The sequence below is a fragment of the Pongo abelii genome, chromosome 2 (genome assembly GCF_028885655.2).
Source record: "Pongo abelii isolate AG06213 chromosome 2, NHGRI_mPonAbe1-v2.0_pri, whole genome shotgun sequence".
Lineage (NCBI taxonomy): Eukaryota > Metazoa > Chordata > Mammalia > Primates > Hominidae > Pongo > Pongo abelii.
The window spans coordinates 90,946,008-90,969,043 of NC_085928.1; the positions used below are offsets into that span (position 1 = coordinate 90,946,008).

At 38.8% G+C, this 23,036-nt stretch overlaps 1 protein-coding gene and 1 long non-coding RNA gene across 2 annotated transcripts in view; one reads left to right on the top strand and one right to left on the bottom strand.

Annotated features, from left to right (window-relative positions):
• The window catches only part of SYNPR (synaptoporin), a 340,575-nt gene that overhangs the window by 226,198 nt on the left and 91,341 nt on the right, over positions 1-23,036 (bottom strand). The window lies entirely within an intron of this gene.
• The window catches only part of LOC129058563 (uncharacterized), an 86,355-nt gene continuing 63,974 nt past the window's right edge, over positions 656-23,036 (top strand). Inside the window, exons 1-2 of the long non-coding RNA XR_008523733.2 lie at positions 656-810; positions 11,339-11,436. This is a non-coding gene — a long non-coding RNA (uncharacterized LOC129058563). The remainder of the gene's footprint in view (positions 811-11,338; positions 11,437-23,036) is intronic.

A 23,036-nucleotide genomic window follows, 5' to 3' on the forward strand; every position in this document is an offset into this window, starting at 1 on the left:
TGTAATCCCAGCTACTCAGGAGGCTTAGGCAGGAGAATCGCTTGAACCCGGAAGGTGGAGGTTGCAGTGAGCCGAGATTGCACCGTGGCATTCCAGCCTGGGTGACACAGTGAGACTCTGTCTCCAAAAAAAAAAAAAAAAAAAGAGCTCCAAACTTTACTTGGGCTTTTGAAAAATATTAAATGAGGTCCAGTTTATAATTCACAGGATAGGGGATGCTGTGATATGCCTTCCAGATATCCCTCAGGAATTCAGGAATAAAGGACATATTATCTTAGCTTCTGGTCACACTGCTTGCTGGGAATGCTCTGCCATCAGCTCCTTCAGGAATCACCTTAGTTGAGGAGGGCTGCCTCACTCAAAGTCACTCACTCTTCCTCGGACAACCCACATTCAATAACTGATCATGGGTACCCAAGTCCAGGCCCCTCGCCCCAGCTGGAAAGAGCTCTGAGGGTCATCCTGCCTTTAGAACTCCCTGCAGGGTCAGCTCAGCTGCTATCTTTCCTGTGACTATGCTGTAGCTCACCTTCTTCCTCTGCCCTAGCCTGCTCCCATCCCTTTGCCCTCCCCAGGTGTTGATCCAATGATCCAAGTTTTCTCTGATCCATTTCTTCAATCTAGTCTCTAACTGACGGTTTGTTTCCTAGGCAACCCAACCTGTGACACATAGCAGTCGATCTCAGTAGCTTTTTCCCTCCGCCTCCCAATTCTCCCACACTCCAAGGGTGCTTCGTAACCTCTTTTTTTTTTTTTTTCCTTTATTATTATTATACTTTAGACTCTATGGTACCTGTGCACAACGTGCAGGTAAGTTACATATGTATACATGTGCCATGCTGGTGCGCTGCACCCACCAACTCGTCATCTAGCATTAGGTATATCTCCCAATGCTATCCCTCCCCCCTCCCGTAACCTCTTATCTCAAATTCCAAATACCCTCAATAGCCTCCACCACATAATGCCTTTCTTCCTATTTCCTTCACTTATTCTTTTGGCCTAGAAGGATGAAACACCAGTGGTTAAGTGGTTCAATTTGACCTCTGTAGCTATGACTGTGTGTTACTATTTTCTTTCCCATTCTGCCTTTCACTACGCATTTTCCAAATTCTGAAAGAGGATATTTTGTTTTGGCTGCTAAAGAGATGTAAAAAACTTAGAAAAGTACATTTAAAGTTGTTTCAATCACATAGGATCATAATGGTGCTAAGGTTCTCTTTAGATAGCAGTAAACTCAAGTATCAAAAGAGGTAGGGGCTACAGAAACTAGTGGCATTTTGAGGTCATTAACACAGACATGCCAGTGGAAAATTCTAAAGGTTAAGGGATATGCGGTCCATTTATGGACCTCACAGATTTTTACCCTCCCTTCTAAACATTGTGGAATTCTGACAAAACTGTATGGTAAAACACTTACCTTTATTTAAACAGAGTGATTGAAAGAAAAATATTGAGTTATATATTTGGGTATAAGAATAGATACGGTGAAAATTGCAATGGTCATATGCAAATAACTAAATTATAGAAAACTCTTATGGGGTTGTTGTGGCAATCAAGTCAGATCATTAAGTGAGCATAAACATTGTATGTCAGTGGAAGACACTTTTGCTCTTTGAAACATTGTATCATCTATTAAAGGATAGTCCTGATTCAAGAGAAGGCAATTTTCCTAATAGGACTACGAAGCCAAATACAAACTGATCCCAGAGAAATGAGATTCTTGAGAGATCACTGCCATTTGTTTCAAAATATCCTAATTATCTGGAAAGAAGAGCAGAGGCCACTCAGCAGAGTCCCCACTGTCTTGGTGAGGCTTTCCTCTGACCTGAGCCACACCATTAGCCCCTGAGGGAGGCAGTGTGCTTTCTGTGCTGACCTACAGCAGTGCCATGCTGCTCTTTGCTCCGCGAGGTGCCTGAGCAGCCTCACTGGCTCCCACCAGGCTGACCCGGGCTGGAGGCACAGCTCCTCCCCTGGAGGCTGATTTGAGGTCATTCACCCAGAACTGAGGCTCATCAAATCCTAGTGAGTCATGATCACATTTGCGTGCTAAGGAGGGAAAATAAAGAAAAAAGGAAGGAAGGAAGGAAGTAAATATAATCCAACTCTGCTCTTACTCTCCTGGAAGATAATTACAACCAAACAAGAAAATTAAATGTCAAAGTGCCAGACCATATTATAATTAAACAAACACAAAGCAGGTTTCGGGAACATTAAGAATGCCATCTGAACGATTCCAACAAAGCTTGTTAACGAGGAAGGCAGACACCTCGTCATTACTCCAGAACTTGGCACTGCCCATGCCTTCTAAGATGGCAGGCGGCAATAGAACACGGGAACTCCTACAGAGTAGAATAAATTTATTTCTTTGTGTTTGGGGTAAGACAATAAGGCTCAGCAGTTACAGCCAAGATTGTGGGGTCAACTGAAGCAGGGTTCAAAACTCACTTGACCAGTTAGCATGTGCATTCTCTGTGCCTCCATTTCTTTTCTATAGAATAAGGATTAATTACAGACAGTTGTGAGGAGGGTGTGACGCTGACGCCCATGGACCCTCATTTGTAGTTAGCACTCTGTATATGTCAGCTGAGTGCTACCAAAATAATTAGCACTGACCATAGTACTTGATGCATTACTGGGGCCCAGTCTTTGTTGCAGGAGATAAAATAAAGATGAATAAACATCTAGCTATTCAGAATTTCCCAAATATAATTCAACGCTTCTCTAGCAAGGTCTTGACAAGACTAACACTTGGCCTTGAGTCTTAGCTTTGATAGTCTATGCAAAACTTTTAGCTCTCTGAGGTTAGAACCCCCATTTGTTTTGTCTCACTAGAGTCCACAGCACATAGGTATGTGTTGCATAAAGAGCTGTTGACAGCCCCCATCATCAGATGCGTAAACAGCATATTGTATGTGTTTCCTCACATCTGTAACCAGTGATTTCTCTTCCAACTGACCTCACATAAAGTTTATATACCTTCAGTCCTCAGCTACTAAACATTTTCCAGTTAGTACTGGAAAAAATCTAAATTAGTTTTAGGAGGGAGAACAGCTAGAAGTGCTATTAATGTTACAGCCAGGTTATGGATTGATGTTTCTTTAGTCCAAAGGGAAGAGTTGCAAAAGAACTTTCCAGTTTGCTGAGTGAGTTCATATCCATTGTTTCATTAGATTTTCACAAAAATGCTCAGAGTTCAAGCCAGTGAATCTCAAATTGTGGAGCACATACTTAAAATGAGAGGTGATATTAGGTGATGTACAATATTGAATCACATTGAATCACACCATCAGAAAATTACTCCCTTATCAATTATTTTTTAAGTGTTTTTTATTACATCAAGAAGAAAGTCTCAGTTTGGTGCCACCATGTCCTTAACACCTCCATAACACTTGCTAACCTCTGAAAGAGAAAGGAAGGAAGCAGGGCAGGAAGGAGAAGAGGGAAAATAATAGTCCTGTTCAAAGCATTGTGGAGTATTTGGGAAGAATTTAATGCTATTATCTTCATTGTACTTATTTTCAGAGCCATCTTCTTAAAGAAGGATGTCTAGTGAATATTAAGTAAATAATAGTACAGCAGGTATCAATACAATGAAAAAATTGAGAAAGTAGGGTAGATGACTGAAGTTTATAAGCATAGTTTGTATTAGGTCATAAAGCTGTAGTTGTAAGAGCTGAGGCCATGGGGTCTTCTTAAATTGGAATCTCGTGCTTTTTCCACTTGAAGCATGCCTCCTAAACTATTAAATTCAAATATAGGTCTGAATAGAGGGTAAGAGCTCTTCTCTCTAGTTAGAAAAATCTAAAATTGAATCCAGCCTCAACACCATGGCTATGCTTCCGTGGACAAGTTATGTAACATCTCTACATCCCAGTTTTTATCTTTTAAAAGAGGGGGAAATAAAAACAACTAACTCATAGGATTGCTATGGTGTTTTGATGAGAAAAATCAATGTACAGCATTTAACACAGTCCCATACACATAGTAGGAGCTCCATAAATGTCTGCTAAAAATATTAATGGAAAGGCTTAACATCAGAACTCTGCCAAATGTTTGTATATTCTATCATTTCAATGGATGGTCTTTTAACTATCATGAACTGGTTTATCTTAGTCAGGACATATTGTTCGTTCCTTTTCTAGGATGAAACCTAACCATGATTAGGGAATTATAAGGCTTGTTCCTGAGACAGACTGGTTGAGGTAAAAGAAACATAAAATTACACACTGTAGTCAAAGAAAGACATTATCATAAATAGCTAGACTTTGGGAAAGGGAGAGAGCTGATAAATTGTTCTTAATTGAATCTCAATAAAGGATGCTGTGTGTAGAGGTAAGAAATGATATTCGTGGAGAATATATATTAATATCTAAAAAAACCTCTAAGAATGTTTATTGAGCACTCATTCCACTAGATGCTGAATATACAGCAATAAATAAGAGATTTAAGCCCTGCCTTCATAGTGTTGCAATAAAATGTTTAGGACATTTTATAGTGTTGCAATAAAATGAGGGCACACAATCCTCTCTGCACTTGTTCAGGAAAAAGCATAGCTGGAAAGGAGCAAATGAGTAGGCATTAGATGACTGAATTTCAGATCCAGCATTGACTGCCCTCAAATTGATGTGATACTTTGAAGAAGACATTTTGCTTCTCTGAGTATTCATATTGATACAGAGATGTCATTAGATGTTTGATCAAGGTTTCTGAAATACCGAGCCTTTAAATATACCTACAATTATTGCCATATCTATATTCTACCATATTAAGCAACACATTCATCACCACACATAGTTACACTTTTGTGTATGTGTGTGCATATGGTGAGGACATTCAAGATCTAGTACTTAGCAAATTTCAAGTAAGCACTACAGTATTAATAACTAAAGTCACCACAGCCAGCCATTTATTAAACTATTATAGAGGAGATTTTTATGAAGCAAAGATGTTCTTCTTGGTGTCATCGTAGAGAGGAGTGTTATTTCCCATTCCTGTTCTTTGCTTCATACAATAGGAGTTCTATTAGTGTAGCTCCTGGCCTCTTTTATTTTTATTTATTTATTTGGAGACAGAGTCTTGCTCTGTTGCCTAGGCTGGAGGGCGGTGGTGCTATCTCGGCTCACTGCAACCATGCCTGGCTAATTTTTTGTATTTTAGCAGAGATGGGGTTTCACTGTGTTGCCCAGGTTCGTCTTGAACTCCTGAGCTCAGGCAATCTGCCCACCTTGGCCTCCCAAAGTGGTAGGATTACAGGCATGAGCTACTGCGCCTGGTCCTGGCCTCTTTTATTCTTTTGCTATGCTGCTCCAGGAGAGGTGGAGTGACTTGTCTGCTTAATAAATATGGAAAAGATAAAGGACATTCTTGGTTCAGCTCTATTCTTTTCTCTTGGGAAGTATTGCATCTTATTTTATGCTGTGTTTTCCAATTTAACCCTTTACCTCCAGTGCTACTACTTCATTTTATTATCAATTTGTTCAGAATCTGTTTGGGAAAAGGGTGTGCTCTTTTATTACGGCTAAAATAAAACTGAATACAAAAACCATCAGAGAAAGTTGATGGGAAACTATGCAACGAATAAGAAAACAAATCTTTAACTCTTGTAAACCTTAAACTCCCTAGGAGTGAAATGACTAAATGTTTCGCATCTCCTAGTGTGAAGATGTCTACAACACTTTCCATAAAATAATCTTCTAAAGAATTAAACCTGAAGTAAATCAAGTCTCTAGTTCTAATGAGCAGATTGTAGTAACATAGGAGATAGAATAATGTATTAAGTGATAGAATACAACCATCCAATCCAGAATGTTGGAAATTCTTTAAAACAAACAAAAACCAAAACCCCTCCTCTCTTCAATAAGTAAATGAGAAAAAGGCAAGAGGTGGGAAAGTGAAAAACAGCACAGAGGGAAGATGGAGTAGACATAATTTTCATTGTTTCTCCTGCTAAGTACAACTAAAAACCCTAGAAATTATATATAAAACACACATAAGACGACTCCGAAAGGAGGAGAAAAAGGCAGATTGGCCGGGGACCTTGGCACTGATGAATAGACACAGTGGTGTGTTCCCTGAGATTTCTTTTTGCCTCATACATCTCAGACATGGAGATGGAAAAGCCAGCAATCTGGAAATACCAATGAGGGCAGACAGAGTAAATTCCAACAAAAGCCTTCTTTTTCTAGACAAAGGACCAAGAAAAGAACAACCTGGCAAGGAAACTTTAAGAATATAGCTAGTCTATGCCAGTCAAACACCACAGTCAAAACAACTGTGGCCCTACTTCCATCTGTGCCAGCAAAGGTCAAGTGGGAAACCTAGACTTCCAAATTCACCAGGCTGTAATGGAGAACCCTAACTACTCCCCCACTCTCACCTCCAAATCCAACCTGGGTGGTGTCAGAGAAGGTTGAGTAGGGAGCCAGGACTTTCATGCCTTTGGGCAGTAACAATGGCCCTGGGAGAATATGGAAGATCACCTTGGGAGCCTGGACTTCCATCCACACTCAGCAGTAATGAGGCACCCCTCCTGCTGGAGTTGTATCAGTGGAAACCCAGTACAGTCAGGTTATGGGCAAATATAATACAGTTTCCTTCCATTCTTCAGTTTTCTAAATTATGTTTGATGGTGAAAATAATAATTGTCTGATGTAGTTGTAAGTGTATTTAAAAGAAATGTTTAAAATAATATTATAAACTGGGGATATAAAAGAAAAGAAGAAGGAGGTAAGTTTTCTGTACTTTACTTGAAATGGTAAAACATTGACACTAGTAGATTTGGTAAGTTGTGCGTAAATAAATGCCTGAAGGAACCTCTAAAAAAGCCATACAAAGATGTACACTTAAAAGCATTAGTGTAAATCAAAATGAAATTTAAAAAGATGTTTCAGTAATCCACAGGAAGGCAGGAAAAAGGAAGAAGAGAAACAATAAACAGAGGGAGTCAGAGAAACAATACACAGAATGAACAGAAAACAAGAAATAAAATGGCAGGCTTTAACAGATGAATAGTAACATTAAATGTAAATGGTCTAAATACACCAATTACAAGAAAGAGATTGGAAGAACAGATTAAAATACATTACCCAACAATATGCTATCTAAAAGGAATTCACTTCAGCTATAAAAATGTAGGCATATTGAAAGTAAAAGAATCTTTAAAGCAGTTTTTTCCAGTTCTGTGAAGAAAGTCATTGGTAGCTTGATGGGGATGGCATTGAATCTATAAATTACCTTGGGCAGTATGGCCATTTTCACGATATTGATTCTTCCTACCCATGAGCATGGAATGTTCTTCCATTTGTTTGTGTACTCTTTTATTTCATTGAGCAGTGGTTTGTAGTTCTCCTTGAAGAGGTCCTTCACATCCCTTGTAGCTTGGATTCCTAGTTATTTTATTCTCTTTGAAGCAATTGTGAATGGGAGTTCACTCATGATTTGGCTCTCTGTTTGTCTGTTATTGGTGTATAGGAATGCTTGTTATTTTTGTACATTGATTTTGTATCCTGAGACTTTGCTGAAGTTGCTTATCAGCTTAAGGAGATTTTGGGCTGAGATGATGGGGTTTTCTAGATATACAATCATATCATCTGCAAACAGGGACAATTTAACTTCCTATTTTCCTAATTGAATACCCTTTATTTCTTTCTCCTGCCTGATTGCCCTGGCCAGAACTTCCAACACTGTGTTGAATAGGAATGGTGAGAGAGGGCATCCCTGTCTTGTGCCAGTTTTCAAAGGGAATGCTTCCAGTTTTTGCCCATTCAGTATGATATTGGCTGTGGGTTTGTCATAAATAGCTCTTATTATTTTGAGATATGTCCCATCAATACCTAATTTACTGAGAGTTTTTAGCATGAAGGGCTGTTGAATTTTGTCAAAGGCCTTTTCTGCATCTATTGAGATAATCATGTGGTTTTTGTCTTTGGTTCTGTTTATATGCTGGACTACGTTTATTGATTTGCGTATGTTGAGCCAACCTTGCATCCCAGGGATGAAGCCCACTTGATCATAGTGGATAAGCCTTTTGATGTGCTGCTGGATTCGATTTTCCGGTATTTTATTGAGAATTTTTGCATTGATGTTCATCAGGGATATTGGTCTAAAATCGACTCATCTGACAAAAAGCTAATATCCAGAATCTACAAAGAACTCAAACAAATTTACAAGAAAAAAACAAACAATCCCATCAAAAAGTGGGCAAAGGATATGAACAGATACTTCTCAAAAGAAGACATTTATGTAGCCAAAAGACACATGAAAAAATGCTCATCATCACTGGCCATCAGAGAAATGCAAATCAAAACCACAATGAGATACCATCTCACACCAGTTAGAATGGCTATCATTAAAAAGTCAAGAAACAACAGGTACTGGGGAGAATGTGGAGAAATAGGAACACTTTTATACCGTTGGTGAGACTGTGAACTAGTTCAACCATTGTGGAAGACAGTGATTCTTCCACAATCCCTGAGGAAGTGTGGTGATTCCTCAGGGATCTAGAACTAGAAATACCATTTGACCCAGCCATCCTATTCCTGGGTATATACCCAAAGGATTATAAATCATGCTGCTATAAAGGCACATGCACACGTATGTTTATTGCGGCACTATTCACAATAGCAAAGACTTGGAACCAACCCAAATGTCCATCAATGATAGACTGGATTAAGAAAATGTGGCACATATACACCATGGAATACTATGCAGCCATAAAAAATGATGAGTTCATGTCCTTTGTAGGGACATGGATGAAACTGGAAACCATCATTCTCAGCAAACTATTGCAAGGACAAAAAACCAAACACCGCATGTTCTCACTCATAGGTGGGAATTGAAGAATGAGAACACTTGGACACAGGAAGGGGAACATCACACACCGGGGCCTTTTGTGGGGTGGGGGGAGGAGGGAGGGATAGCATTAGGAGATATACCTAATGTAAATGACGAGTTAATGGGTGCAGCACACGAACATGGCACATGTATACATATGTAACAAACCTGCACATTGTGCACATGTACCCTAAAACTTAAAGTATAATAGTAAAAAAAGCAAAAGAATCGAAAAAGATATACAAACAGTAATCAAAAGAAAGAAAGAGTAGCAATATTAAAATGAGATAAAGTAAACTTCAGAGTAAAGAAAATTAACAAAGACAGAAAGAGACATTATGTAAGGCCAAAGAGTTTAATCCAAGAAGACATAGCAGTTCTAAATGTGTACGTACCAAAAAACAGAGCTACAAACTTCCAGTTGAAGCAAAAACCAGTAGAACTGAAAAGAGAGAAAGGCAAATCCACAGTTGTTGTTAGGGACATTAACACCTCCTTCCAATAACTGATGAAACAACTAGAAAGAAAAAGGGCAAGGATATAGAATAACTCAAGAATATCACCAACCAACAGAATCTAATCAACATTATGGAACTCTTCACCAAATGACAGCAGAATACATACACTTTTCAAGTTCCTATGAACACATACAAAGACAGGCCATATCCAAGGCCATAAAACAAAACTCAACAAATTTAAAAGAATTGAAATTATACAGAATACTCAATGAAACCAAACTAGAAATTCAATAACAGAAATGTAACATAAAAATTCCCCCAAACACTTGGAAACTAAAAAAACACTTATGCATGCTACATTTATGATTTTCAAAAAGTCTCAAAAGAAATTTTAAAAATACGTTGAATTGAATGAAAATAAAAACACAACATTATCACAATGTGTAAAACACATTTTGTGTATTCTTAGCACACAGTGCTAAGAAACATACAATACAAACTACTTACATTAGAAAAGATTTTTAGAGCCCTAAATCAGTAATCTAAACTTTCACACTGCAAGGCTCTTAAAAAAAAAAGGGGGGCAAAATAAACCCAAGACCAGGAAAAGGAAGCAAATAATTAAAATAACAATATAAATAAATAACAGTAGAAAAAAAAAGGAGAGGTGGCATATATTACTAATACTAGAAATGAGACAGGGTATATATCACTACAGACCCTGCAGGTGTCAAGAGGATAAGATAATACAGGTGTATCTCCAGCAAGATTTTATGTGGAAAGGCAAAGGAATGAGAATAACTAAAACAATGTTGAAACAGAACAGAATAAAATGAGAGAAATCAGTTTACCCGATTTCAAGACTTATTACATACTTATAGTTATCAAAACTCCAATATTGGCAGAGGGGAAGACATATAAATAGAATACAGTAGAGAACCCAGAAATAGACCAAAGCAAATACGTTCAACTGATTTTTGACAAAGTTGCAAAAGGAATTCAAAAGAAAAAGAATAGCCTTTTCAACGAATGGTGGCAGAGCAACTGGGCATCCACAGACAAAAAATGAACCCCAATCTAAACATAAACTGAATGATTAATATATGTTGGTTTATAATTCTACTGTCTCTGTTTTTCTGTGTGTTTACAAAGTTCCATAATAGAGTTTAAAGAGAGAAAGAATTTGAAGGAAATACCTTTCCCACTGGATAATTGAATGTTATTTAATGCTATAACTCTGGACACTCAAAGTTAAATTACAAAATATTATACTAGATCAATTATAAGCATTTGTGTAGTTTATAGCATTAGTATACTAAATACCTATAATTTATATACAAAAATACATATGGAATTATCCTTTCTTGAAAATATTTCACTATATTATATAATTTTCTTTCTAAAGTTTTTATGCTCTTATAATAAATGCAATATGAATTTATAGGTCAACACTAAAAATTCATAATCTGAATTTTTATTCTTTACTTTCTGAACCAATACAACTTCTTATTGAACTTGATCTATTAATATTTAATGTTTAATGTCCTGGGAAAAAAAATCTTATGCTCAATTTATTCTTATATGCTAAATTTCCTATACTCTCCTAATTTCCATTATACTTGTTTTATTAAAGATTCAACTTGGCAGTAAGAGGAAAAATCATGAAACATAGAACATTCTGAATAACTCTACAGTGCTCTGCTAAATATAAAACCATGTAATTAATGTTTTTGTTTAATAACATAGATCCCAATTTTCTAGAGAATTGTGTCTTCATGAAGCAGGGTTTAAAAAAAACCTAAGATGTATCTCACTTGGATTGTTCCATCCTTGCTGGTTGATTCTAATTTTTTTAACCTTTTATTTGGTAGTATACTGAAAGAAAGATCTTAACTCAAAGTATGGGATTTCATAAAAGATGATAGGTTGGCATGACTTACTGAAATTTGCTATTGTCCTGAAGCTATTTTACTGTACCTTTCCAGGCTGTCAGTTCTGCTTAAACCTGATAATTATAAAATAAGGCTTCTTTTCTTATCTTACAGTGACTTCTAACATAGGAGCAAGTACCTCTTAAACCTAGAACTGTACATTTCATCTATTTAAGCCTCAAGAGCCTGGAGAACCACTGGCTAAAAATCCGGTAATAAAATGCCACATCCTGTTAAGAAATTTTGGAAGAAAACTTTATTTCTGCTGCTTTTAAGTAAATTGAGATTTATTTCTTATGTGCTCTTTCTTAAACGTTTAACTCGTTTAGCAGCAGATGTGTTTCAGAATCTATTAACATTACTTTAGTCTTGGATTTTATTTTAACCTTTTTGATAAAAACTTAAAAATGAAATCATTTCTTCAACTTATACATAGCTACATCAGTTGTACTTGGGAAAAATGGGATGTTGAAGAGAGAATGTTAAGGAGAGAGCTTAGTGTAAGGCATGAAACTCACTGCAATAAAAATACAATGTTGGCATGACTCTTTAAGGTTTTGTTATGCACCAGGAGCCATTTTATGCTCTAGGAATACAATAGAAAATAAAATAGGTATGGTTCTTGTAAAGCACACATTTTAGTGGGGGAAAGAGTCAATAATCAAATAAATAAAGAAAAAATATCAGACAGTAACTAGTGCCATGAATCAAACAAAAAGAAAATGATAGAGACAGGGGCTACTCTAGATGAGACAATCAATAATTATTACTCTAAGAAATTAGCACCTTAACTAAAGCCTGAATGAGAATAAAGAGCCAATCATGTGAATATCTTGGGAGAGGTGGGTGATGAACAGGTCTGAGAGTTCAGCAAGTGCAAAGGCACTGGGGTAGAAACTTTTGCCCCTTTACAGAGACAAAAAGAAGCCCAGAGTGGTGAAAGAATAGTGACTAATGTGGAGAGAAGCCTATAATGAGATAGAGAGATGAGAAAGCAGTCTTATCATATAGGATGTTGTAGGCCAGGATAAACAGTATTTTATCCTAAGTAAGGGGAAGCCATTGGAGGTTTTTGAAAGGGCAGTGATGTTAACTACTGCAAGTTATAACAAGATCATTCTTGCATATGTGTGGAGAACAGATTTTAGAGAGATAAAACCAGAAGTTTAAAAGCAAAATTAGAGAAGACAAAACTAGAACGACTTAGAAGATTGTAGCAGGAACCCTCTTGAGAGATGGCAATGGCTTGGGCTAGGATGAGAATGGTGAACACACTGAGAAATAGATGGATTTCAGATGGGCCCAAAAAGTTCTACTGAGAATATTTGCTGATGAATCGGGAAGACAAGGGAGAAAACAGAAGAGAAACCAAGGCTGACTCCTAGGTTTGGGGCTTGTTTAGTTGAGTGGTTGGTGGTGCCACTTACTGACAGCAGAAGAATACTGGAGGAAAAGCAGGTTTTAAGGTGGAAAGCAATACTTTCTTCTTCAACATATTAATTCCTAGATGACTTTAGACACTCAAGTGGACATGTTTGGTGGATCTTTGCACACTCATAACTGGAGTTTTTTTGTGTGTATTTTCTAATTTAATTTAATTTAATTATTATTATACCTTAAGTTTTAGGGTACATGTGCACAATGTTCAGGTTTGTTACATATGTATACATGTGCCATGTTGGTATGCTGCACCCAATAACTCATCATTTAGCATTAGGTATATCTCCTAATGCTATCCCTCCCCCCTCCCCACACCCCACAACAGTCCCGGGTGTGTGATGTTCCCCTTCCTGTGTCCATGTGTTCTCATTGTTCAATTCCCACCTATTAGTGAGAACATGCGATGTCTGTTTTTTTTGTCCCTGCGATAGTTTGCTGAGAATGATGGTTTCCAGTTTCATCCATGTCCCTACAAAGGGCATGAACTCATCCTTTTTTTTGGCTGCATAGTATTCCATGGTGTATATGTGCCACATTTTCTTAATCCAGTCTATCGTTGTTGGACATTTAGGTTGGTTCCAAGTCTTTGCTATTGTGAATAGTGCTGCAATAAACATATGTGCATGTGTCTTTATAGCAGCATGATTTATAATCCTTTGGGTATATACCCAGGAATGGGATGACTGGGTCAAATGGTATTTCTAGTTCTAGATCCCTGAGGAATCGCCACACTGACTTCCACAATGGTTGAACTAGTTTACAGTCCCACCAACAGTGTAAAAATGTTCCTATTTCTCCACATCCTCTCCAGCACCTGTTGTTTTCTGACTTTTTAATGATCGCCATTCTAACTGGTGTGAGATGGTATCTCATTGTGGTTTTGATTTGCATTTCTCTGATGGCCAGTGATGATGAGTATTTTTTCATGTGTTTTTTGGCTGCATAAATGTTTTCTTTTGAGAAATGTCTGTTCATATCCTTTGCCCACTTTTTGATGGGGTTGTTTGTTTTTTTCTTGTAAATTTGTTTGAGTTCATTGTAGATTCTGGATATTAGCCCTTTGTCAGATGAGTAGTTTGCAAAAATTTTCTCCCATTCTGTAGGTTGCCTTTTCACTATGATGGTAGTTTCTTTTGCTGTGCAGAAGCTCTTTAGTTTAATTAGATCCCATTTGTCAATTCTGGCTTTTGTTGCCATTGCTTTTGGTGTTTTAGACATGAAGTCCTTGCCCATGCCTGTGTCCTCAATGGTATTGCCTAGGTTTTCTTCTAGGGTTTTTATGGTTTTAGGTCTAACATGTAAGTCTTTAATTTTTGTATAAGGTGTAAGGAAGGGATCCAGTTTCAGCTTTCTACATATGGCTAGCCAGTTTTCCTACCACCATTTATTAAATAGGGAATCCTTTCCCCATTGCTTGTTTTTCTCAGGTTTGTCAAAGATGAGATAGTTGTAGATATGCAGCATTATTTCTGAGGGCTTTGTTCTGTTCCATTGGTCTATCTCTCTGTTTTGGTACCAGTACCATGCTGTTTTGGTTACTGTAGCCTTGTAGTAGAGTTTGAAGTCAGGTAACGTGATGCCTCCAGCTTTGTTCTTTTGGCTTAGGATCGATTTGGTGATGCAGGCTGTTTTTTGGTTCCATATGAACTTTAAAGTAGTTTTTTCCAATTCTGTGAAGAAAGTCATTGGTAGCTTGATGGGGATGGCATTGAATCTCTAAATTACCTTGGGCAGTATGGCCATTTTCACGATATTGATTTTTCCTACCCATGAGCATGGAGTGTTCTTCCATTTGTTTGTATCGTCTTTTATTTCACTGAACAGTGGTTTGTAGTTCTCCTTGAAGAGGTCCTTCACATCCCTTGTAAGTTGGATTCCTAGGTATTTTATTCTCTTTGAAGCAATTGTGAATGGGAGTTCACTCATGATTTGGCTCTCTGTTTGTCTGTTATTGGTGTATAGGAATGCTTGTTATTTTTGTACATTGATTTTGTATCCTGAGACTTTGCTGAAGTTGCTTATCAGCTTAAGGAGATTTTGGGCTGAGACGATGGGGTTTTCTAGATATACAATCATATTATCTGCAAACAGGGACAATTTGACTTCCTCTTTTCCTAATTGAATACCCTTTATTTCCTTCTCCTGCCTGATTGCCCTGGCCAGAACTTCCAACACTATGTTGAATATGAGTGGTGAGAGAGGGCATCCCTGTCTTATGCCTGTTTTCAAAGGGAATGCTTCCAGTTTTTGCCCATTCAGTATGATATTGGCTGTGGGTTTGTCAATCAACATTAGACAGATCAATGAGACAGAAAGTTAGAAAGGACATCCAGGAGTTGAACTCAGCTCTGCACCAAGTGGACCTAATAGACATCTACAGAACTCTCCACCCCAAATCAACAGAATATACATTCTTTTCAGCACCACACCACACCTATTCCAAAATTGACCACATAGTTGGAAGCAAAGCACTCCTCAGCAAATGTAAAAGAACAGAAATTATAACAAACTGTCTCTTAGACCACAGTGTAATCAAACTAGAACTCAGGATTAAGAAAGTCACTCAAAACCACTCAACTACATGGAAACTGAACAACATGCTCCTGAATGACTACTGGGTAAATAATGAAATGAAAGCAGAAATAAAGATGTTCTTTGAAACCAACGAGAACAAAGACACAACATACCAGAATCTCTGGGACACATTCAAAGCAGTGTGTAGAGGGTAGTTTATAGCACTAAATGCCCACAAGAGAAAGCAGGAAAGATCTAAAATTGACACCTTAACATCTCAATTAAAAGAACTAGAAAAGCAAGAGCAAACACATTCAAAAGCTGGCAGAAGGCAAGAAATAACTAAAATCAGAGCAGAACTGAAGGAAATAGAGACAAAAAAAACCCTTCAAAAAATTAATGAATCCAGGAGCTGGTTTTTTGAAAAGGTCAACAAAATTGATAGACCACTAGCAAGACTAATAAAGAAGAAAAGAGAGAAGAATCAAATAGATGCAATAAAAAATGATAAAGGGGATATCGCCACTGATCCCACAGAAATACAAACTACCATCAGAGAATACTATAAACACATCTATGCAAAGAAACTAGAAAATCTAGAAGAAATGGATAAATTCCTCGACACATACATCCTCCCAAGACTAAACCAGGAAGAAGTTGAATCTCTGTATAGACCAATAACAGGCTCTGAAATTGAGGCAATAATCAATAGCTTACCAACCAAAAAAAGTCCAGGACCAGATGGATTCACAGCCGAATTCTACCAGAGATACAAAGAGGAGCTGGTACCATTCCTTCTGAAACTATTCCAATCAATAGAAAAAGAGGGAATCCTCCCTAACTCATTTTATGAGGCCAGCATCATCCTGATACCAAAGCCTGGCAGAGATACAACCAAAAAAGAGAATTTTAGACCAATATCCTTGATGAACATCAATCCAAAAATCCTTAATAAAATACTGGCAAACCAAATCCAGCAGCACATCAAAAAGCTTATCCACCATGATCAAGTGGGCTTCATCCCTGGGATGCAAGGCTGGTTCAACATACGCAAATCAATAAATGTAATCCAGCATATAAACAGAAGCAAAGACAAAAACCACATGATTATCTCAATAGATGCAGAAAAGGTCTTTGACAAAATTCAACAACCTTCATGCTAAAAACTCTCAATAAATTAGGTACTGATGGGACGTATCTCAAAATAATAACTGGAGTTTAAAGGGCAAGTAAAGGACTGAAATAGACATTTTGGACACACTGACATCTAGACAGTAGTTTTTAAAAGTAGTAGTAAATAAAATCACTATACTAATTTTTTTTATTATTATTATACTTTAAGTTCTAGGGTACATATGCACAACGTGCAGGTTTGTTACATAGGTATTCACGTGCCATGTTGGTTTGCTGCACACATCAACTTGTCATTTATATTAGGTATATCTCCTAATGCTATCCCTCCCTCCTCCCCCCACCCCACAAAAGGCCCCGGTGTGTGATGTTCCCCTTCCTGTGTCCAAGTGTTCTCATTCTTCAATTCCCACCTACGAGTGAGAACATGTGGTGTTTGCTTTTCTGTCCTTGTGATAGTTCACTGAGAATGATGGTTTCCAGCTTCATCCATGTCCCTGCAAAGGACATGAACTCATGCTTTTTTACGGCTTCATAGTATTTCATGGTGTATATGTGCCATGTTTTCTTAATCCAGTCTATCATTGATGGACATTTGGGTTGGTTCCAAGTCTTTGCTATTGTGAATAGTGCTGCAATAAACATACGTGTGCATGTGTCTTTATAGTAGCATGATTTATAATCCTTTGAGTATATAACCAGTAATGGGATCGCTGGGTCAAATGGTATTTCTAGTTCTAGATCCTTGAGGAATGGCTACACTGTCTTCCACAATGGTTAAAGTAATTTACACTCCCACCAACAGTGTAAAAGTGTTCCTATTTCTCCACATCCTCTCCAGCATCTGTTGTTTCCTGACTTTTTAATAATCGCCATTCTAACTGGTGTGAGATGGCATCTCATTGTGGTTTTGATTTGCATTTCTCTGATGACTAGTGATAACTGAAACAGCATGGTACTGGTACAAAAACAGATATATAGACCAATGGAACAGAACAGAGGCCTCAGAAATAACACCACATATCTACAACCATCTGATCTTTGACAAACCTGACAAAAACAAGCAATGGGGAAGGGATTCCCTATTTAATAAATGGTGCTGGGAAGACTGGCTATACTAACATTAAACATAATTTGAGGGAGGCTGTGTAGAGTAGAATGTAACTATAAACTTATTAGCAAATTTGATGTTAGACACTTTCATTTTCAAAAACTATATCCAAAATATATGTATGTAACTGGAAACCCTGAAATATTTGAAGACTTGGAATATAAAAGTGATTTGATCATACAATAGAATTTGAATTATTTAAATTCTTTTTTTAACTTTTATTTTAGGTTCAGGGGTATATGTGCAGGTGTGTTATATAGGTAAACTGTGTGTCACAGGGGCTTAGTGTACAGATTATTTAATCACCCAGATAATAAGCATAGTACCTGACAGGTAGTTTTTTGATCCTCTCTCTCTTCCCACACTCCACCCTCAAGTATACCATGGTGTCTATTGTCCTCTTTGTGTCCATGAGTTCTCATTGTTTAGCTCCCATTTATAAGTGAGAATATGCAGTGAGAATAAATGTGATTCATCACATAAACAGGACTAAAAACAAAAACCGTATAATTATCTCAATAGATGCAGAAAAGGATTTGGATAAAATTCAACATCACTTGATATTAAAAAACCCTCAACAAACTAGGCATTAAAGGAACATATTTCAAAATAATAAGAGCCATCTATGACAAACCCACAGCCAACATCATACTGAATGGGCAAAAGCTGGAAGCATTCCCCTTGAAAATTGTAGTGGCTGGTAATGGCCTTTCCTTTCCATATTTAGCACTACTTTAGAAACTTCTTGTAAGGTAGGTCCAGTGGTAACAAATTCCCTCAGCATTTGCTTGTCTGAAAAGGATCTGATTTCTCCTTCACTTATGAAGCTTTGTTTGGCTGAATATGAAATCCTTGATTGGAAATTTCTCTGTTTACCAATTCTGAACATAGGCCCCCAATCTCTTCTAGATTATATGGTTTCTGCTGAAAGGTCCATTGTTAGCCTGATGGGTTTCCCTTTATAGGTGACCAGCCCCTTCTGTCTAGCTGCCTTTAACATTTTTTTTCTTTCATTTCAACCTTGAAGAATCTGATGATTATGTGTCTTGGGGATGGTCTTCCTGTAGTAGTATCTTGCAGGGGTTCTCTGCATTTCCTTAATTTGAATGTTGACCTCTCCAGAGAGGTTGGGAAGTTTTCACAGATATCCTGATACATGTTTTCCAAGTTGACTGCTTTCTTCCCATCAATTTCAAGGATACCAATGAGTCACAGATTTGATCTTTTTACATAATCCCATCATTCTCAGAGGTTTTGTTCATTTTTTAAAATTCTTTTTTATTTTTCTCTGACTGAGTTAGTTTGGAGAGCAAGTCTTCAAGCTCTGAGATTCTTTCCTCAGCCTGGTGTATTTTGCTGTTAATACTTGTGATTGCATTATGAAATTTTTGTAGTGTATTTTTCAGCTATATCAGATCAGTTTGGTACTTTCTTATGATGGCTATTTTGTCTATCAGCTTTTATATCATTTTATTGTAACCCTTAGGTTCCTTGAATTAGGTTTTAACTTTCTTCTGAATATAGATAATTTTTGTTCCTATCCATATTCTGCATTCTATTTCTGTCATTTCAGCCATTTCAGCCTGGCTAAGTACCCTTGCTGGGGAACTAGTGTGGTCTTTTGAGATTAGAAGACACTGGCTTTTTGAGCTGCCAGAGTTATTGCACTGATTCTTTCTCATCTATGGTGGGATGATTTCCTTTAACTATGGTGTAATTTGAGTAGGCAGTAGACTTCTTTTCTGGATGTTTTTAGAGGGCTGGGGGTTTTTGCAGGGGGTTTGTAGCTGAGGTCTCACCCTTGGTTTCATAGGGGAGTACATTATCAAAGGATTTTTGGTGTTGAAGTTTGGGCTGTGATCCAGTAGATAAGCATAATAGCCAGTTGGTAGGCTCTTGTTCAGCCACATGGCTCCTCTATATTTCCTCATGAATGCAGCTGTGCTCTTTCTCAGTGCTCTGAGAATGTGGGCTCCTCTCCCACTCAAGTGCTAGCTGCAGATCTTTGCTTGACTCTTCTGGGCTGCACTTTGCAGCCCTGGGATGAGCTCAGGCTTTATGTTTTCACCCCAGCTTGGAGGCAGCAGGGGAAGGGATCTTGGCAGTGGTTGTGGCAGAGGACTTTTCACCTATCTCATGGAGCTCTATCCCAGAGCGATTCAGAGCTGCTATTAATCAGTGTGATCAGCCTGGGATGGAACTGCTGTGCTGGGGGCCCAACCCAGGGGCAGCTGTGCCTTGTGACGAGCAAGGGTTGTGGGGGAAAGGGGGATGGGGGAAACAGACTGGCCTCTCCCCTTAGGACAACTGCAGCTTGCTGGAGTCATGGTTAAAGCACCCAGGGTCTTTGCTACTCCCCCAATCCAGGGGCAGCAAAGGCAGTATCACTGCAGCGGCAATGGCAGAGGGGCTTTCAGTTGCCTCTTGGAGCTCCATCTCAGAAATACAGAGAGCCACTGCTACTGGAAATGTTCAGCCAGGGATGGGGTGGCTGTGCTGCTGGCTCAAGCTGGGGCCTTCACTTGGTGAGAAGCAGGGGGTGGGAGGCTCACAGGGAGGAGTGACTGGACTCTTGTCTATGGTGACTGTGTCATGCTGGACATAGTCTTTGTTTTTATATGTTTTTGTTTTTTCTCAGATTGAGGGCGGCAGTGGCAGAACCACTGTCATGGCAGTGGAAGAGGGGCTGTTGGTCACCTCTGAGAGCCCTTTCCTGGGGAAACATAGAGCCTCTACCTGTGGATATACTAAGCCATGCATGGGATGGCTGTTCTGTGGTCCCAAGCCAGGGACTCAGTCTGGTGAAGAGTGGGGATTGGGGGCCTGCAGGGAAGAGGGACTGGGCTCCTCTCTGTATGGTAGCTGTTGTGTGTGAGAAATGCCAGCATAGCAACCAGGTCCTTTGTTCCTTCCCCATCCTGAGGGTGGTTAGGGCGGTACTACTGCAGCTCCAGTGACAGACGGGCTGTGGGTTGTCTCTGTGATTCCCTCCTCAGTGAAATGTAGAACCACCTCCGACTAAAGTGTTGAGGTGGGGCCAGAGTGGTTGTGCTAGAGTCCCAGGTCCGGGGTCCCACTCAGTGAGGAGAAGTTGGAACGAGGACTCAGGTGGAAAAGAGTCTGGCCACTTCTCTGTGGGGCAGCTGTGCTGCGCTGGGGAGCTGTATTAGTCTCGAATCACCACACACCTTCTAGAACCTGAGGGCAGCAGCAATTAGGGCTGCAGGGCAGCAAAAATAGTGGCTTGCATCTCCCTCTGGGAGCTCCGTCCCAGGGAAGTCAGAGCTGCTACTGGCCTGAAAGCCCAGGCAGTAGGTGGCTGGAGTCCCAGGCCAGTGGGCCTTATCCTGCAAGGTGAAACCTGAAGTTCATCACTGCTCAGCCTCATGAAATTTGCCTCTTTCCTGGTGATGTGCAAGGGAGCCTGACCTCCCCCACTGCTAGAGCTGCAGTGGCTGATGGCAGGATGCCTGGGGATCCAAGGCTCCTGGGACACCATGTGTGCATGAGTGGCTTCTCTGCCCAGACTCCACACAGCTCTCAGTGTCAGTCTGGAGGCCCCTGTGGGGTGGGCTCACAGGGGGATTTCCTGAGCCCAGGGTTGCAAAAGTCCATGGTAGAAGTGTGGGTTCCTGGTGACTCTCACTCACTCATCATTTTTCTGAGGTACTGGGGCCTCCTCTGGCTCTATGCCATCCCAGGTGGGTGGTCGTCTTGTCTCATTCCTCTCTTTCCTTCGTCGGTTGTTTCCTTGATGAATTCCAATGTGTCCACCTGAATGTTTCAGTTAAAGGTCTAGTGTTTACTCACCTCTCTTTCTTCTGTCTGTGAGAGCAGTGCACGCTAGCTCCTTCTAGTCAGCCATCTTGGCTCTCCCCCATATTTAAATTCTAATTCAACAATAGGGATTAGAGGATATTTTCTGGGTTTATGAATCCACTATATTTATATAGGAGTCTTTCTCTCACTCAATAGTCTAAATTTGTACAAGGTTCTCACCTATGAATTCAAAGTTTAACCTGATAGCATAAAATATAAAATTACTCCTTACTGTCCCCAGCGGGTCTGAATATCTAAACAACCTCAAAATTGCAGAAGAGTAGAAGATATTATTTTGTAACCCACAAAGTGCTTAGAGATCTATCCAGAAATTATGCCCCCAGCCTAAAAATTTCCAGCTATGCCCACAAATCATAGACAAAAGACCATGTGGTATTTGTCCATTTTAAACACCACAGTATACAATTACCACAGTTAAGTTTCAGCATAATTTTTTGGGCGAGTACAAATTCCACTTTTCAGACATTACAGAAGTAAGATTATGAAGTTCTATTAAGAGGAAGTATCCAATAGATTCTTTATTGGCACACTAGACAGCTTGTCAGTGTGTTTTTTGAAAACTCACCTAAGAAACAATGAAAGGATTAAATAAATCCCAGATAGGGGCAGAGTCAATCCTTTCAGAGCACTCTCAAGGGCCTGATTTTCTAAATGAAATCTTGCCAAGTTTAAAATATCATTGTTCCCATCTTGGGCTAGCTTTGGAAAAAAACATCTTCCATAGGGCAGAGAACTGCCTCCCCTAGGGAAGCTTTTAGAGGACAAAGGGGGATTAACATGTCCACTTCATGTGGACATCTACAAATTTATCTCTCATTTACTTATCTCCTCCAGCCATCTAGCTGCTTGCTGATTATGTGCACTATCAAAAATCCGAAAGAATGTGGATTATCTACAAGGAAAGAGCCTCACAAACAGGTTTTAAATTTTATTCCCTGCTTTAGATAGTAAGATTCAAATGAAGTAACTCAAAATGGTTCATTCATGACCATCTTTTCAAAATGGTCATGAGATAAGACGAGAACCTGAAGAAGCTCCAAGAATCTTTGGATTCCATAGGTGAGGAAGAAAATTCTTCTTAGTCTTCATGAACTCAAATCAACCTTAGAATTCCATACAGTGTTAAAGAAACAGAAAGGGAGTCTAAAAATGTTCTACAAATATAAGCAAAATATGGTATTAGCTGATTGATTGTTGTCCCAATTACAATTAAATAAAAAATAATGACATGGAAGGCTTTGAGAGCAATGTCCCCTCTCTGCTACGCCTTCACACCAGTGGGTAGTGGTTTGTTAAGAGACAACAACACAAAGACAGCAGAATGGAAAATCGATTCCATCTTAGGAAGCTTGAACACCAGGTTCCAAACTTTAAAGGATTGGATTGGTGCATCCAGTGGGAAAACACAAATATTAAAATGTTTTAGAAAAGTAAAAGATAAAGAAATATCACATAGCTTATGTTATTTGGCCATAAGAATTTAATTGTTTTAACTTTTCAATTGATTTTATGTTGCTTTTGCAGGTACATATATTCTCTGAGATCTACTTTCCCTATAGTGGGTGCTCCTCTTTCCACACTTAACCCCCTCTTCCATTTTGCAGACTCTGTCAGTTTGCTCAGGCTGCCGCAGCAAAATGATTTTGACAACAGAAATTTATTTTCTCAGAGTTCTGGAGGCTGGAGTCCAGGATCAAAGTGTTAGCAGAATTGGATTCTCCTGAGGTCCCTGTCCTTAGCTTGCAGACAGCCACCCTCTTGTTGCCTCTTCACATG